The following is a 15,546-nucleotide window of genomic DNA, read 5'->3' as shown; positions in this document are numbered from 1 at the left end:
AAATTGGTCTTAAGAAATTATTTCAGAATAATTATTGTACTTTAGGGGATGAGGTGTTGCTCAATTCTAAAATTGAAAATGAAGCCAATTAAGACCTTTTAAAAAGCTTTCCAAAAATGAAAATGATGTATTTAAATTTATTTTCTATTGAAAACTTCTTCAAACTTTCCATTTCCTAAGTTGACTGATGGCATAGTAAGTCTACAGAGAAAACCCACCTTATCTAATTTTCCACCATCTTACTATCTTACATATATTTTCTCTGAGCAACTATTAGTTATCATGGCCATATTAATTTTTTAAAACTTTAAACTAGTTTATATTAAAAAGTAATGCATACATAGGTATATGAATGCTAATAACAGCATTATTCATAATAGCCAAAAAGTAGAAACAAACCAAATGCCCATCAACTGATAAATGGATAAGCAAAATGTGGCATATACTTACAATGGAATATTATTTAGCCAGGGAAGAAATGAAGTTCTGATACATGCTACAACATGTGTTAACCTTGAAAACCTTATACCCAGTGATATATGTCAGACATAAAAGGCCATATATTATATAATTTCAGATATATGAAGTATCAAGAATGTAAAATAAGCTTGTCATAGAAAGCCAAATATCTCATGATCTCATTCAATGCAGAATCTAAGAGTTGATCTCATAAAAATTGAAGGTAGATTGGTGGATACTTGAGGCTGAGACAGTTTGGGAGGATTGGGGGAAATGTTGGTCAAAGGATACAAAATTATGGTTAGATATGAGGTATAAATTTAAGAGATCTATTATTGTACAGTTGTGACTATAGTTAACACTATATTGTATTCTTAAAAAATGCTAAGAGACTGAGTGTGAAGTGTTCTCACCACAAAATGTTAGCTATGTGAGGTAATGCATATGTTACTTAGCCAGATTTAACCATTCCATAAGGCATATAGACTTTAATACATCATGCATTTGTATGATAAATACATATAGTTTAACTGTCAATTTAAACAAGAATAGGTAATGAAATTGACCGAATTATACTGCATGCATGTATGAATGTGTAACAACAAGTCCCAGTATTTTGTTCCATATAAAAAGGAATAGAAGGGAGGAAAAATAGGTAAATCCATAATCCAGAAATTATATTAGTGGTTGTGAGGGTAGGAAATTAGGCGAAGAGCAGGAAATGGGATAAACTAATTGATACAGTTTTCCTTTAGAGATAATAAAAATGTTTTAAATTTGATTATGGTTATGGTTGCATAATTCTGTGAATATACAAAAAATTGAATCTTACTCTTTAAATGATTGAATTCTATAGTATGTGAAATATATATAAATAAAGTATTTAAAGTAACATATGCATAGGAAAAGATTCAAATAACATTGAAGATTATATATTGGAAAATTAAAGTCTCCATGTCACTACCACCCCAATTTGTACTCACGACACCTGATCCCACTGCTTACTAGGAACCACTGTCAGTATTTCATACTTTTCCCCAAACACTTAAGTCTTCTGATTTTTTCACCCTTGTATGTTTCGGAAACTTCCTGTATCAACATATAAACATCTTTACCATTCTTACAAACAGCTGTGTAGTATTCCTTTATGTGGATGCATCAAAATCTTTATAAACATTTTCCTCCTGAGGAATTCTTTGTTTTTAAGAGTGCTTGCAAAAATGCTGCATGTACATGCTTTGATTTTTTTTCCAAGAAGGTGCAAAAATGTATCTATAGGAAAAATTGTTACACATAGAATTGTCTTATCCAAAGAAATGTACATTTTAGATTTTGATCAATATTGCTACCTTGCTCTATACAATACTGGGACCAATTGATTCTCTCACTGAATGTACTTGAAACTAAATTGTTTCTCCAAATTAATATTGGATATTATCAAATTCTTTAAACATTGTTGATAGGATGGGTAAAAACACTTTCACATTTTAGTTTTTAAATATACTTTGGATTATGAATGAAATTAAACATTTATTTTTATGTGCATTTTTATGTCAATTTATAGCATGCTTTTGTTCACACTCCTGTTGAGTCATTGGTCTTTTTATATTGAGCCATAAGACCTCTTCAAGCCTTAAGAAATTTATTAGCCCTTTGTCTATTAGAGAAGCTGCCAAAATTCCCTATTTTTCATTTGTCTTTATATTGTGTTTATGGTACTTTTGGGGTGGGTACTTTTTGAGGTATTCATTCTGTTACTTTCAAATGAATTATAATACACAATGGAACATATTGTTCAAACCAAAGTCACAGTTTATATGACTATTTTTTAGTAAGTCTATGAAGGCCCTACTAGAGGAAACTTTGAAATTACCAGTGGTGTCAATGTTTCACTGCACAGACCCTTATCCTCATAAATATCAGATATCCAATAATTTTCATCCTGAAGTTTCCTCTTAGATAAGGGTAATTTTTGTTGTTTATTTTTTAATTTGTAACAGATTGATCAATAAAAACATGATATCATTGAACAGATTTTGGATCTTTTTTTTCCTTTGCCAGGGCATTCTCAGTTCACTCAATGTAACAGCTGTCACAGTGCTTACATTATTAGCTAATTTAACTCTATTACTCCTTTCTCATACCACAGAAGGGTCTTTACAACACATAATTTTAACATGAAGATGAAATGACATATAAAATGGTTTAATGTAGAAAATGCAATTATAAAAGACCTGACAACAGGATATTAGCTATTAGGACTAATTTTCATTTCTTTCCTTCCCTCATTCCTTCCTTTTCCTTTCTTTCCTTCCTAATTTCTACTTTCATTTTTCCTTCCCTTCTTCTTTGTTATCATGAAAGCAATATATACTCACTACAAAATATGTATGTGTACATGTGTACGTATAGTTATATCAATACAGTGTATATAATGTAATAATAAAGGCTCCCTTACTTACCCCCCAACTCTCAGTTTATTACAGAAGGTGTAAGTTTTCTTTATGCATATTTTTGAAAATTTTTATGGGAATGCAAATGTGCATACTGTAATATATTATATTGCAAGAATATATGCATACAAATGAGTGTGATTTCCACTAGGAATAATCACATAAGAATAATTATCTTAGAATGTACACTGATTTCAATGCTGTCTTTACTAATAATTTTCTTGGGACTTTTTTGTGGTATTACTTTTAGATCTTGGATCTTGGGAATTGCCATTAAATATTTTTACTAGGAGGATTTTTTTTCAAGGATGGAAGTGATCTTTGGGAACAACTAAACACAATTTAGAACCAAGTGTGTTGAATATATGTATTCAATATATGTAGTATAACTTCTGATCAAAAACACTAGAATATAAATTCTGATTGTGTTAAGCAACTCATAAACAAACATTACAGATACTCATCAACGAGTAATTCCAAAAATGTTTTGAACAATGACAGCATTGTTTGTATGTTTATAGCATCACAAGGTGACTCACTCAATTAAGGAACTGGAGTTCATTTGAATGTGTGAATTTTGCTGTGCTAGTTTTTGGATGTCAGAATCCTGCTGTTCTGGTTACAAAATTCACCTTAGTTCCCCTCCCTAAAGAGCCTAAGAAGCATCATTCTAGGTCAGCAATATGGTGCATCCAGCACAGACTTTGGCTTCTGACAGTATCCCTGAGGGGTATAATGACAATCTTAGAGATGAGGAAGAGCCCCTGGATTTTTCCACAGGTCTTTAATTACCCATTATGCAATGGCTCCCCACCCACTCTCTCTTTTTCTTATCAATGAAAATTCTGAAAAAGTATTTGTTTCTGGAGCAGCTATATTGTTTTAATTTAACTTCACCTAATTTCTTATCTTTTCAGAGAAGATACACATCTTAAGACATTTTCTATCACCATTCTCATTATTCACATTGAGACACTTTTTTTAAAAGCTTTTCAAAACTGTCACTTAATAAAATTATTATAATGTCCTAATGTTCCAAGAAAATAAAATTATTATAATGTCCTAATGTTCCAAGAATTCCTTGCTTTCTTAAAGTCAGCCTCTATTTTCATTGGTTTTAATGGCCAGTGTAGACGTTTACAATTTAGATTAATGAAGGGCCCAGTAATAATCTGATAAATATTGCCTAGTTTAGATAAGATTGTGGCAGAGGCTGGGGATGTGGCTCAAGTGGTAGCGCGCTTGCCTGGCATGCGTGCGGCCCGGGTTCGATCCTCAGCACCACATGCCAACAAAGATGTTTTGTCCGCCGAGAACTAAAAAATAAATATTAAAAATTCTCTCTCTCTCTCTCTCTCTCTCTCTCTCTCTCTCTCTCTCCTCTCTCACTCTCTCTTTAAAAAAAAAGATTGTGGCAAATAATTGTTTTTTTTTAATTTTTGTAATATATGCAAATACTAGGTACAAAAAATAGGAAAAACATTACAGTATGATTTGTAAAGAGGATTTGTCATATTGTGTATAGAGCATAAAAGAAATCTTAAAAAGCTATTCAGAAAAATTGAACCTTTATTTTTAAACATGATAGGATAGATATGAGGAGGCTGATGTTTCAGACTCTTAGTAGTTCTGAAAATAGTCCCTGATTTCCAAAACGAAGAGTGGTGCTCTAAAATAAAGCAGCAGTGCATGTTTCCTTCCATATTTTTTTCATAAAAGACATGATATGACAACCAAATGTTGATTAACTTTTGTTTTAAATGCATAATTATTCAGGTCTATAATGAAGACTTTTGTCAGGCAACTTGAGCTTCTTGTCATTTATGATACCCATGATCCTTTGCACTGATTTGTTCCTTTTTTGAAATGTGGCTTTGCAAAGCGATAGACAAACTGTGGGTAGGAATGTCTTCAAATGATTTTATTGAATTCATATTTACAAAAATGTTCCTTTCTTTACAGAACATGTATTGAATATCTACTGTGTGCAAGACACTGGTAGCTATTGGGAATATAGAAATGAAGAAGGTGGCATCTGTCCTTGAGAAGCTTCTAATCTAAGTATAAAGTTGAAGTAGAGATGTGGTAATCAGGGCAAAAACATATAAAACATGCTGGGAAAGAAATATCTCATGGTATTGACTGGATATTCCAAAGGCTTTCTCAATCTCTTCTTTCATTAGAAGAATAAGTAAAGGCAATCCCAATTTAGAATCCCTAACCTTGCCACTTGCTAGTTGCAAAACCTGATGCAAGTTAAATCAAATTGTTTTTGCCTCAGTTATCTCTTTGTAAAATAGGAATAATTATATATTGAGATTGATGGAGGATTGCAATTTATATATATACTATGATTAGTTTTTGTGAACAATCAATAAATGACAGCTATAATGATGCTTATTTATACATAATTTGCTTATGTGGATTGCGTAATATGTGACTTAGGGTTTTTTTTTTTTTTGCCTTTTTGGAAACAAGATTTTTACAATTTAAAAAGTGACAGACATTGGAGAAGAAAATGACTGTATTTTCTCAGAGCATTATGAGCACTTGTAGAATACACCAAGCATGCTTTTATGGTGATACATTTTGTATCTGTCCAGCATGGCATGCATATTATGCTTTCCTTAAACACAATAATTTCACTTGCCACTTAACTTCTGTCTCACACATTTTCCCTTCATATTTTCCTTGTAAGGGTCATGCCAGGAATGGCAGTGCACAGAAAAATGGTACCCTCTCCTCTTCTACATGTCTCCTTTCTATTCTTTGATATCTTCCCTGTCAAATTGAAGCCTTAAAATTGGACTCTCTTTATGACATCAAAAGCCAGCATTGAATAAAGAAACAAAAATACTTCAACCTGACTTATTGTAGAAACTCACTTCTCTTTATGTTTTCTTCTTTCTGTCCTTCAGGTTGCTGCTTCCAAGCTTTCTCTACTTAATGTTGAAATGATTAATCATTTGAAAAAAAAATCAGCTGAGTTAGTTGGGCACTTGCAGACAGAATTTTTAGCTGACTGAACTTTCAGAACTTTTTGACTTTATGATATACTTAACTGTGTCTCTCTAGTGAAAGATAATATTTGCCCTGGGGCAGGAGTGTCAACTTAATCACATTTTTTGGTTAACTGAACATAAACCTTAAATTCACTTTTAATTTTCAGTAATTAAAAGTCTAGTAGTACTTTTAATTCTTAAATTCACTAAAGGATTGGAGAGCATATCACATACTATATGATAAGAAACATGTGTCTATCATGGGTCAACTATAGTGATTCTTAACTGAGTGAACTGATGTTTTCTCCTTTCCTCATCAAGAAGAAGGGGTACTGGGGTTGTGGCTCAGTGGTAGAGTGCTTGATTAGCATGTGTGAGGCACTGGATTTGATCCTCAGCACCATACATAAATAAATAAAATAAAGGTTCATCCAGAACTAAAAAAAAAAGAAAAGAAAAGAAAAACCTTTAAAAAAGAAAGAAGGAGGGTCATGGTACAAACAGAAACTTGCTGTAGAAATTTGATGAATGTTAGGAATATAACCAGAAAGGATAGGGTAAATACTTTTGAGCATCTACCATATGCTGCTTACCATGCAAAGAACTATGGACAGAGCAATGATATTCATAGACCCAATATCTGCCTTCATGGAATTTAAGGAGACATAGCTATAAAATTAAAATTGTGATAGTATACTAAAGAATAACTATCAGGTGCTATGAGAAAATATACAAGGGACCTTAAATATAGTCTCATGGGCAGGAAAGGCTTCCCTAAGTAAGTAACATTTATGATGAAAGGTGAAAGGAGGGCAGGCAATAGGCTGCATTCAAAGAAGATGGGATAATTATTGGTTGCATTAGAGCAGTAATTTTCAACTGAGGGACGATTTTTCCCTTACAGTGCACATTTTTATATTCCTGGAGACATGTTTGATTGTCACAGCATGGGAAGAGATGCCACCAGAATCCAATAAATAGAAATCAGGGATACTGCTTAACCTATTGCTCCTCCAACAAAGGGACCCCCCCCCCAAACAAAAATTTCTTACCCAAAATGTCAAGAGTGCAGAAGTTGAGAAACTGCATTAGATTACAGAAGAAAAGAGGAAGGTCATTGTCCTGAGGGAAAGTAGAGAAATAGTACAAAAAATATATGAGATTATTTCATCAAACCTTATTGAATACCAATTATGTCCTAGATGTGTGTTGTGGGCAAACATCATTCCATTCTTTTTTTTAATATTTTTTAGTTGTAGTTGGACACAATACCTTTATTTTATTTATTTATTTATTTATTTATTTATTTTTATGTGATGCTGAAGACTGAACCCAGCACATTGCACATGGTAGGTGAGCGCTCTACCACTGAACCCCAACCCCAGCCCCATCACTCTATTCTTTTTTTTTTATTTCGAAACTGCTGAATTGACTTTTATTCATGCTTTCAAGGATTTTTTTTCTTAAATATGTTCATTAACTTACATGCTTACTTTTTTTAGAGAGAGAGAGAGAGAGAAGAGAGAATTTTTTATTTATTTTTCAGTTTTCAGTTGACACAACATCTTTATTTTATTTTTTTATGTGCCCAGCACCCCGAGCATGCCAGGCGACTGCGTTACCGCTTGAGCCACATCCCCAGCCCTACATGCTTACTGTTAAGGCCATCCCATGGATATCATCCACTCTTAACACAATATCCTTCTGAGGCTATTGTTTTTTTAATTTTTTATTCTAATTTGTTATATGACAGCAGTATATATTATGGTTCATATTATGCATATAGAGCATAATTTTTCATATCTCCGCCCTTCATGTCTTTATACCTGTACTTAGGGTAATGAAATCCATCTCATTCCACCATCTTCTCTACTCACATGGCCCCTCCCTTCTCCTCCCACCCCTTTGTCCTATCTAGAGTTTGTCTAATCCTCCCATTCTCCTCCTCCCAACCCCACTATGAATCAGCCTCCTTACATCAGAGAAAACATTCAACATTTTTGGGGGGAGATTGGCTAACTTCACTCAGCATTATATTCCCCAGCTCCATCCATTTACCTGAAAATGCCATGATTTCATTCTCTTTTATTGCTGAGTAATATTCCATTGTGTGTATATACTACATTTTCTTTAAACATTCATCTACTGAAGGACATCTAGTTTGGTTCCACAGTTTAGCTATTGTGAATTGTGCTGCAATAAACATTGATGTGGCTGTGTCCCTGTAGTATGCTGTTTTTTTTTTTTTTCTTTTAAGTCCTTTGGGTATACACCGAGGAGTGGGATAGTTGGGTCAAAAGGTAGTTCCATTCCCAGTTTTCCAAGGATCTCCAAGGATTTCCATATTGGCTGCACCATTTTGCAGTCCCACCAGCAATGTATGAGTGTGCCTTTCCACCCACATTCTCACCAAATCTTATTGTTGTTTGTATTCTTAATAGCTGCCATTCTAACTGGAGTGACATGAAATGTTAGCATGGTTTTGATTTGCATTTCTCTAATTGCTAGAGATGTTCAAATTTTTTTTCATATATTTATTGATTGATTGTGTATCCTCTTCTGAGAAGCATCTGTTCAGTTTCTTGGCCCATGTATTGATTGGGTTATTTGTTTTTTTGGTGTTTACCTTTTTGAGTTCTTTATATATCCTACATATTAGTGCTCTGATTTGGAAGTGGTAAAAATTTGCTCTCATTCTGTAGGCTTACTATTCACCTTACTGATTGTTTCTTTTCCAAGAAGAAGCTTTTCAGTTTGAATCCATCCCATTTATTGATTCTTGATTTTACTTCTTATGCTATAGTAGTCTTATTAAGGAAGTAGGGGCCTAATCTGATATCATGTAGATTAGATGCAGGGTCTCTGATTTTATTCTTAAGTCTTTGATCCACTTTGAGTTGAGTTTTGTGTATGGTGAGAGATAGGGGCATAATTTCATTTTGTTACATTTGGATTTCCAGTTTTCCCAGCATCACTTATTGAAGAGGCCATCTGTTCTTCAATGTATGTCTTTGGTGTCTTTGTCTAAAATAAGATAACTGTAATTATGTGGGTTAGTCTCTGTGTTCCCTATTCTGTACCATTGGTCTATTTTGGTGCCAATACCATGCTGGTTTTTTTTAATTATTATTATTGCTCTGTAGTATAGTTAACGTCTGGTATAGTGATGCCACATGTTTCACACTTTAGCTATTCTGGGTCTCTTATTTTTTCCAGATGAATTTCATGACTGCTTTTTGGTAGGCTTCTGAGGGTGTCTTCTATTTCATCACTTGAAATTGATCTATTAAAATTATGTGTATCATCCTGACTCAGTTTGGGCAAATCATATGACCCTATAAATTTTTCAGTGCCTTCGATATTTTCTATTTTATTGGAATACAGGTTTTCAAAATAATTACTAATTATCTTTTGAATTTCTGTAATGTCTGTTGTGCTATTTCCTTTTTCATCATGTATGTTAGTAATTTGAGTTTTCTGTCTCCTTCTCTTTGTTAACATGGCTAAGGGTTTGTCAATTTTGTTTATTTTGTCAAAAGAACCAACTTTTTGTTTTATCAATTTTTTCAATTGTTTCTTTTGTTTCAATTTCATTGATTTCAGCTCTGATTTTAATTATTTGCTGTCTTCTGCTTTTGGTGTTGATTTGTTCTTTTACTTGGGCTTTGAGATGTAATGTTAAGTCATTTATTTGTTGATTTTTTTCTTCCTTTAAGGAATGAATTCCATTTAATGATCTTTCCTCTTAGTACTTCATAGTGTTTTTTTAAAAATTTATTTATTCTTTTTAGTTTTGGGCAGACACAACATCTTTGTATGTGGTGCTGAGGATCGAACTCGGGCCGCACACATGCCAGGCGAGCGTGCTACCGCTTGAGCCACATCCCAGCCCCTTCATAGTGTTTTTGATACATTGTATCTGTGTTCGAATTCACTTCTAAGAATTTTTTGATCTCTTCCTTGATATCTTTTGCAAACCATTTGTTCATTCAGTAGCATATTATTTAGTCTCCATGTGTTGGAGTAGTTTTTATTTTTATTTTATCATTGATTTATAATTTCATTCCATTGTGATCTTATAGAATACAGGGTAGTATCTCTACTTTTTAAATATTTGCTATGAGTTGTTTTGTGGCATAATATATGGTCTATTTTAGAGAAGGATCCATGTGCTGCTGAGAAGAAAGTGTATTCATTCATTTAAGGATGAAATATTCTGTATATGTCAGTTAAGTCTAAGTTATTGATTGTATTCTTGAGTTCTATAGTTTCTTTGTTCAGCTTTTGTTTGGATGATCTATATAGTGGTGACAGAGGTGTGTTAAAGTCACCAGCATTATTGTGTTGTTGTCTGTTTGACTCTTGAACTTGAGAAGAGTTTGTTTGATGAACATAGCTTCACCATTTGTTTGGGGCATATAAATTTGTTATTGTTATGTCTTGTTGGTGTATGGTTCCCTTAAGCAGTATGAAATATCCTTCTTTATCCCATTTGATTACCTTTGGCTTGGAGTCTACTTTATTTGATATGAGGATGGGAACCCCTGCTTGCCTCTGTTGTCCATGTGAGTGGTATGATTTTTCCCAAATTTTCACTTTTAGTCTGTGGATGTCTTTTCCTATGAGTCTCTTGGAGTCAGCATATTGTTGGGTCCTTTTTTTCTTAATCCAATCTGCCAGTCCATGTCTTTTGATTGGTGAGCTTAGGCCATTGACATTCAGGGTTATTATTGAGACATGATTTATATTTCAAGCCATTTTTGTTTATTTTTGAGATTTAACTTGACTTGGTTTCTCCTTTGAATAGTTTTTCCTTTAGTGTAGTACCTCCCTTAGCTGATTTTCATTGTTGTTTTTCGATTTCTCTCCATAGAATATTTTGCAGAGAATGTTCTGTAGTGTAGGCTTTCAAGTTGTAAATTCTTTTAACTTTTGTTTTCATGGAAGGTTTGTATTTCATCATCAAATCTAAAGCTTAGTTTTTCTGGATATGATTCTTGGTTGGCATCCATTTTCTTTCAGAGTATGGTATATGTTGTTCCACAATCTCCTGGCTTTCAGGGTCTACACTGATAAATCTGCTCATAGTATAATTGATTTCCCCCTATATATAATATGATTTCTTTCTCTTATGGATATTAATATTCTCTCCTTATTCTTTATGCTAGGCATTTTCATTATAATGTGCCTAGGTATGGATCTGTTGTGATTTTGTACATTTAGTGTCCTGTGAGCCTACTGAATTTGGTTTTCCAATTCATTTTTCATGCTTGGAAAATTTTCTGCAATTATTTCATTGAATAGATTGCTCATTCCTTTGGCTTGGAACTCTATGCCTTCCTCCATTCCAATAACTCTTAAATTTGATCTTGTTATGCTATTCCATATTTATTGAATGTTCTGCTCTTGATTTCTTACCATTTTCATTGTGTAGTGGTTTATATTCTTTTTAAGATTATATATTTTCTCTTCATTGTCTGTGGTCCTGTCTTCCAAGTGGTCTAATCTGTTGGTGATGCTTTCAATTGAACTTTTAATTTGATTTATTTTTTCTTTCATTTCAAGGATTTCTGTTTGTTTGTTTGTTTAGAATCTCTGTCTTCCTATTGAAGTAATCTTTTGCTTTCTGTATTTTTTATGTAACTCTTTGTCAAAATTAACTTTTGCTACCTGTATTTGCTCTCTTATATCATCCCTTAATTAACAGAACATTTTAATTATGTACATCCTGAACTCCTTCTATGTCATTTCATGTGCTGTGCTGGCCATGGATTCTAATAATGTGGTATTTTGATTTGTTTGGGGTACTTTCTTCCTTTGTCTTTTCATTTTGCTTGTGTGTTTTCCCTTCTAGTTCTTTGGATCTGAAGCATTACTGTTTTTACCCTGTAGGCTTATAGTGCCCCTGTTGGTATCTAATATCTCTCCTTTGAGGTGAAAGACAATGTATAGATAATATGTATCCTAAAAACAAATGTTGGCTCTTAAGACGTTTACAGTTTGATCACAATGTACGGAAATGGTGAATTCAGTCATTATCTACAATATACTCAGTAGGTTTGTAAAAGGGTTTCAGTATCTGATTATGGACAAAGAACCCAGGGTGAGGAGTGGGATGATATGCTGAGGAGGTAGGAGGTGGGATATAGAGTTACTATATCTTAGGAGTGTGAAAGAGAAATCTAAAGAGGAAGGTTAGTAGCAGAAGAAGGGAGAGGAAGTAATTTTGGGCAGACAAGTAAGTGAAAAGACAGTAGAGTACATAAAACAAACACATATTTTTAAAGAAAAATAAAAATGTTAAAATAGTAGAAATTGGTGGGAAAAAAGAAAGAAAGAATATACAACACAACTGTAATATAATATTCAGACATCCCAGACTTCAAAATCCTAATTCATGCAAAGTACTTGCTTTCATATATGTTGGGGACGTGAGGGCAGGAGAATAAAGAGAGAGAGAGAAAAAAAATCTTTGAAGAAACAGGTATTGTTTGGGGAGATCAGTATCTTTCCTGCTTCCCTTCTCATCTAATAGGTGGGGTCTTCTGTTGTTAGGTGTTAGCTCAGCCCTCAGGAATGTGAAGGTAACCAGGGTGACACTGTGCTGGGGTAGCAGCTGCTGGAGAGAGGGGGGAGTTAGAAACTGTGTACCTGGCCAGCCAGAGTTCCAAACTGGGAGTTGCCCCCACTGAAGATGGTGATGAAGGTAGCCCAATATAGAGGCACCTGCTTTTAGCCGTTGAGTGTTGGGTCAGGTGGGGGAAATTGAACGATGGTGTTGGATGATGAATTCACAGAGGAGCTCTGTAGCTTGCAGTGTGTGGCTGTCAGCTGACTTCAGAGCCTGTGTGAAGTTCTTGGGTTTAGGCAGGTTACTGTGAATAGGGAAATATCTCCGCTCCTGCAGAGTCCCAAGATGGTGGTAACTGGGGGAGCCCCATGATGGTAGATGGGGACAGGGGAATAGTGGCTGGAGTTCCTGCTTGTGGGAAGCTGCTGGGTGTCCTGCGTGGGAGTGGTGTTCGTGATTTCTGCTTGGGTGGGTGACTGAAAGTTCTTTGCAGGTGCTGCTGCTGCCGCAGATAGTCTCACTTGGGTACCGGGTAGTCCTGCGTGGGCGAGTAGTTGGGAGACCTAATCTGACACTGAGGTCTGGAGTCTGAGAAGGGCACTAAGATTCCTGCATGGGGGCAGGAATATAATTCACAGAGAAGTAGTATTCTCAGTTCTTGAATCCCAAGTCACAGAGCAACATAGTACTTCCTCCCTCTGGCCTGCCATTTTGGATCCTGCCATCATTCCATCCTTAGTGAGCTCAATCTAGTAAGGAAACTCCAGGGATAGTACAGTAAGTGATAGAAATAATCACACTGTGCTAAGAAGTATGAAAGAAGGATACTTAACCCATCTCTAAGGCGTCATGAAAAGTTTCCTCATTGACACATTTCAATATATTTTAAATCGTGGATAGGAATTAATCTTTCTGAAAATTGTAGAATCATTGGTGGCAGGGAGTTGCAGATATAGAAATTTAGAAACAGACTATGGAGCCAAAATTAAGACTTTGGAACATAAAACAAGAATATGACATGCCTTAATCTAGCAAGCAGGCTCATCCCAATGGGTCCTGGACCAAAACCTTTTATTTGCCATCTCCAGTTCTGTGTGGACCATTTGGGCAGAGAATTGTGCCCACAACCTAGTCAGGATGGAGAGTAACAGCAAACTTGGTGTGGGCATAGCTCCCAGGCTTTGTGGAATTTTCATCCTGTGATCAGGGAAGTGTCCAGATGAAAATGAATTTAGGGTTATCAAAACAGGAATTCCACAGCAACACAGCTATCAGCCAAGACCCCAAAAATAAAGCTTGATAAACAGGTTAATTTTAGTTAATAGGTGTATTCTGGATTTAGAACAACTTCAGGTTAGTCATCAGGAAACATTGCTAGCAAGGAAATTGTTGTATACTTCTCCTAGCAAAGGAACCAATGCAAAAGTATAAGCAAATAAGTGGGTATGTCTCCAAAATAATTCTGGATTTGAAGTACCTACTATTCACCCTTCTGATTTTTTTTTTTTTTGCTGTATAATAATTATAGCTAGTGCTGATATAGGAGATTAGTTGATCTTGGGCCTATTCTGTGTCTAAATTCTGAAATTAGTTTACTTATATGATTATATAACTATGGAATTTTTAAGCTCTTTATTTACAAGTTTACCTTTCATTTTTGAAGCAAGAAAAACTTTCATTTGGGGACATAGTGTAGCATAGTAATTATAAGTATGGATAGTGGAACCAGATTGACTGGATCTCAATTCCATGTATTTCCTAGCTTTGCAAACTTTGGTAAGCTATTTGACTTCTCTGTGCCTCAGTTCTCATCTAAGAAATGGGGATCATATTAACTCCCACTAGTGGTTTTTTTGGGGTGAAGATTAAATCAACTGATACACAAATTGCACTTGGAATACTGCTCAGCATGAAGAAAGGGCCATTTATATGTTTGACGTTTCCAAAATAAAAGTATTATTTTATGAAACCCAAACTGATACATGATATACCAGGCATAATGGTTGAATCAGAGAGAGGCAGAGGTAAGTAACAGTGTTGGCCTGCCCCAAGCTACACTCTACACTGTAGTCACTACCAGTGGGTTTCCATTCCTTTTTCCATCAGTATAAGCAACCTGGACATACTTGGAAAATCTGAAAATACTTTGATAGTCACTAATCTAAGACAGTCACTTCTTTTTACAAATGAGAAAATTGCTTTAGGCATATTAACTTATTTTGCCTAAACAGTAGTTCCCTTTTTGGAGATTAGGCTTAAGATCACTAGCAAACTACAGAGAAAGAATTTGAATCCATGCAGAAAAGCTAGTCAAGGTGTATAAACGTTTTTTTACATGCTGGATTTCAACTTCAAAGAACATAGGAATTTTCCCTAAAGAAGTATCTGTCAGCCACGGATTAGCTATTTGACTCTGGAGTCATCTGTTAATTTTGTTGAATCTCAATTAAATTAAAGCATACTAAACTAGAACAGAATAATGGTTTAGTCATTATTCTTGATGATTTTCACAGTCTCCTACTTTTTTGTCATAGTCTTAGAAAGAGTAATGTCAACATGCTACCTTAAAATTTTTAATTTAAAAAAGGTAGCTATGTGAGATAATGGATATGTTAATTAGTTTGTGGTAATTATTTCATAATATGTATGTGCATCAAAACATCATGTAAATATGTACCTTGAATATATAAAATTTTACTTGGCAGGAGCTGGGGATGTAGCTCAGTGGTAGAATGCCCAGCATGTGCAAAGTTTCAAGTTTCAACAGAATAATAATAATAATAATAATAATAATTTATCTGTCAGTTATACCTCAATAAAGCTGAAAAAAGTAATTAATTAAAATTGTGCCACTTTGGAAATTGTGCTTGAGGGAAGAAACATTTTTCTGCATCTGTTTTATGCTGACAAAGTCTGAAATTTCTCTCTCTTAAACATACTTGGTGCTAGTGGACAAAAGAGTGGGAGTTGTATTATCTGTTTTATTTGAGGGATCTGTCTATTGGGTAAGAGGTTTCTAAAAATATTTTAATAATGTCAGTCTTTACATGAAAAATGAACT

The sequence above is a fragment of the Spermophilus citellus genome (assembly GCF_964194105.1).
Source record: "Spermophilus citellus genome assembly, chromosome: X".
NCBI classification, from domain to species: domain Eukaryota; kingdom Metazoa; phylum Chordata; class Mammalia; order Rodentia; family Sciuridae; genus Spermophilus; species Spermophilus citellus.
Note: the sequence above shows the minus strand (reverse complement) of the source record.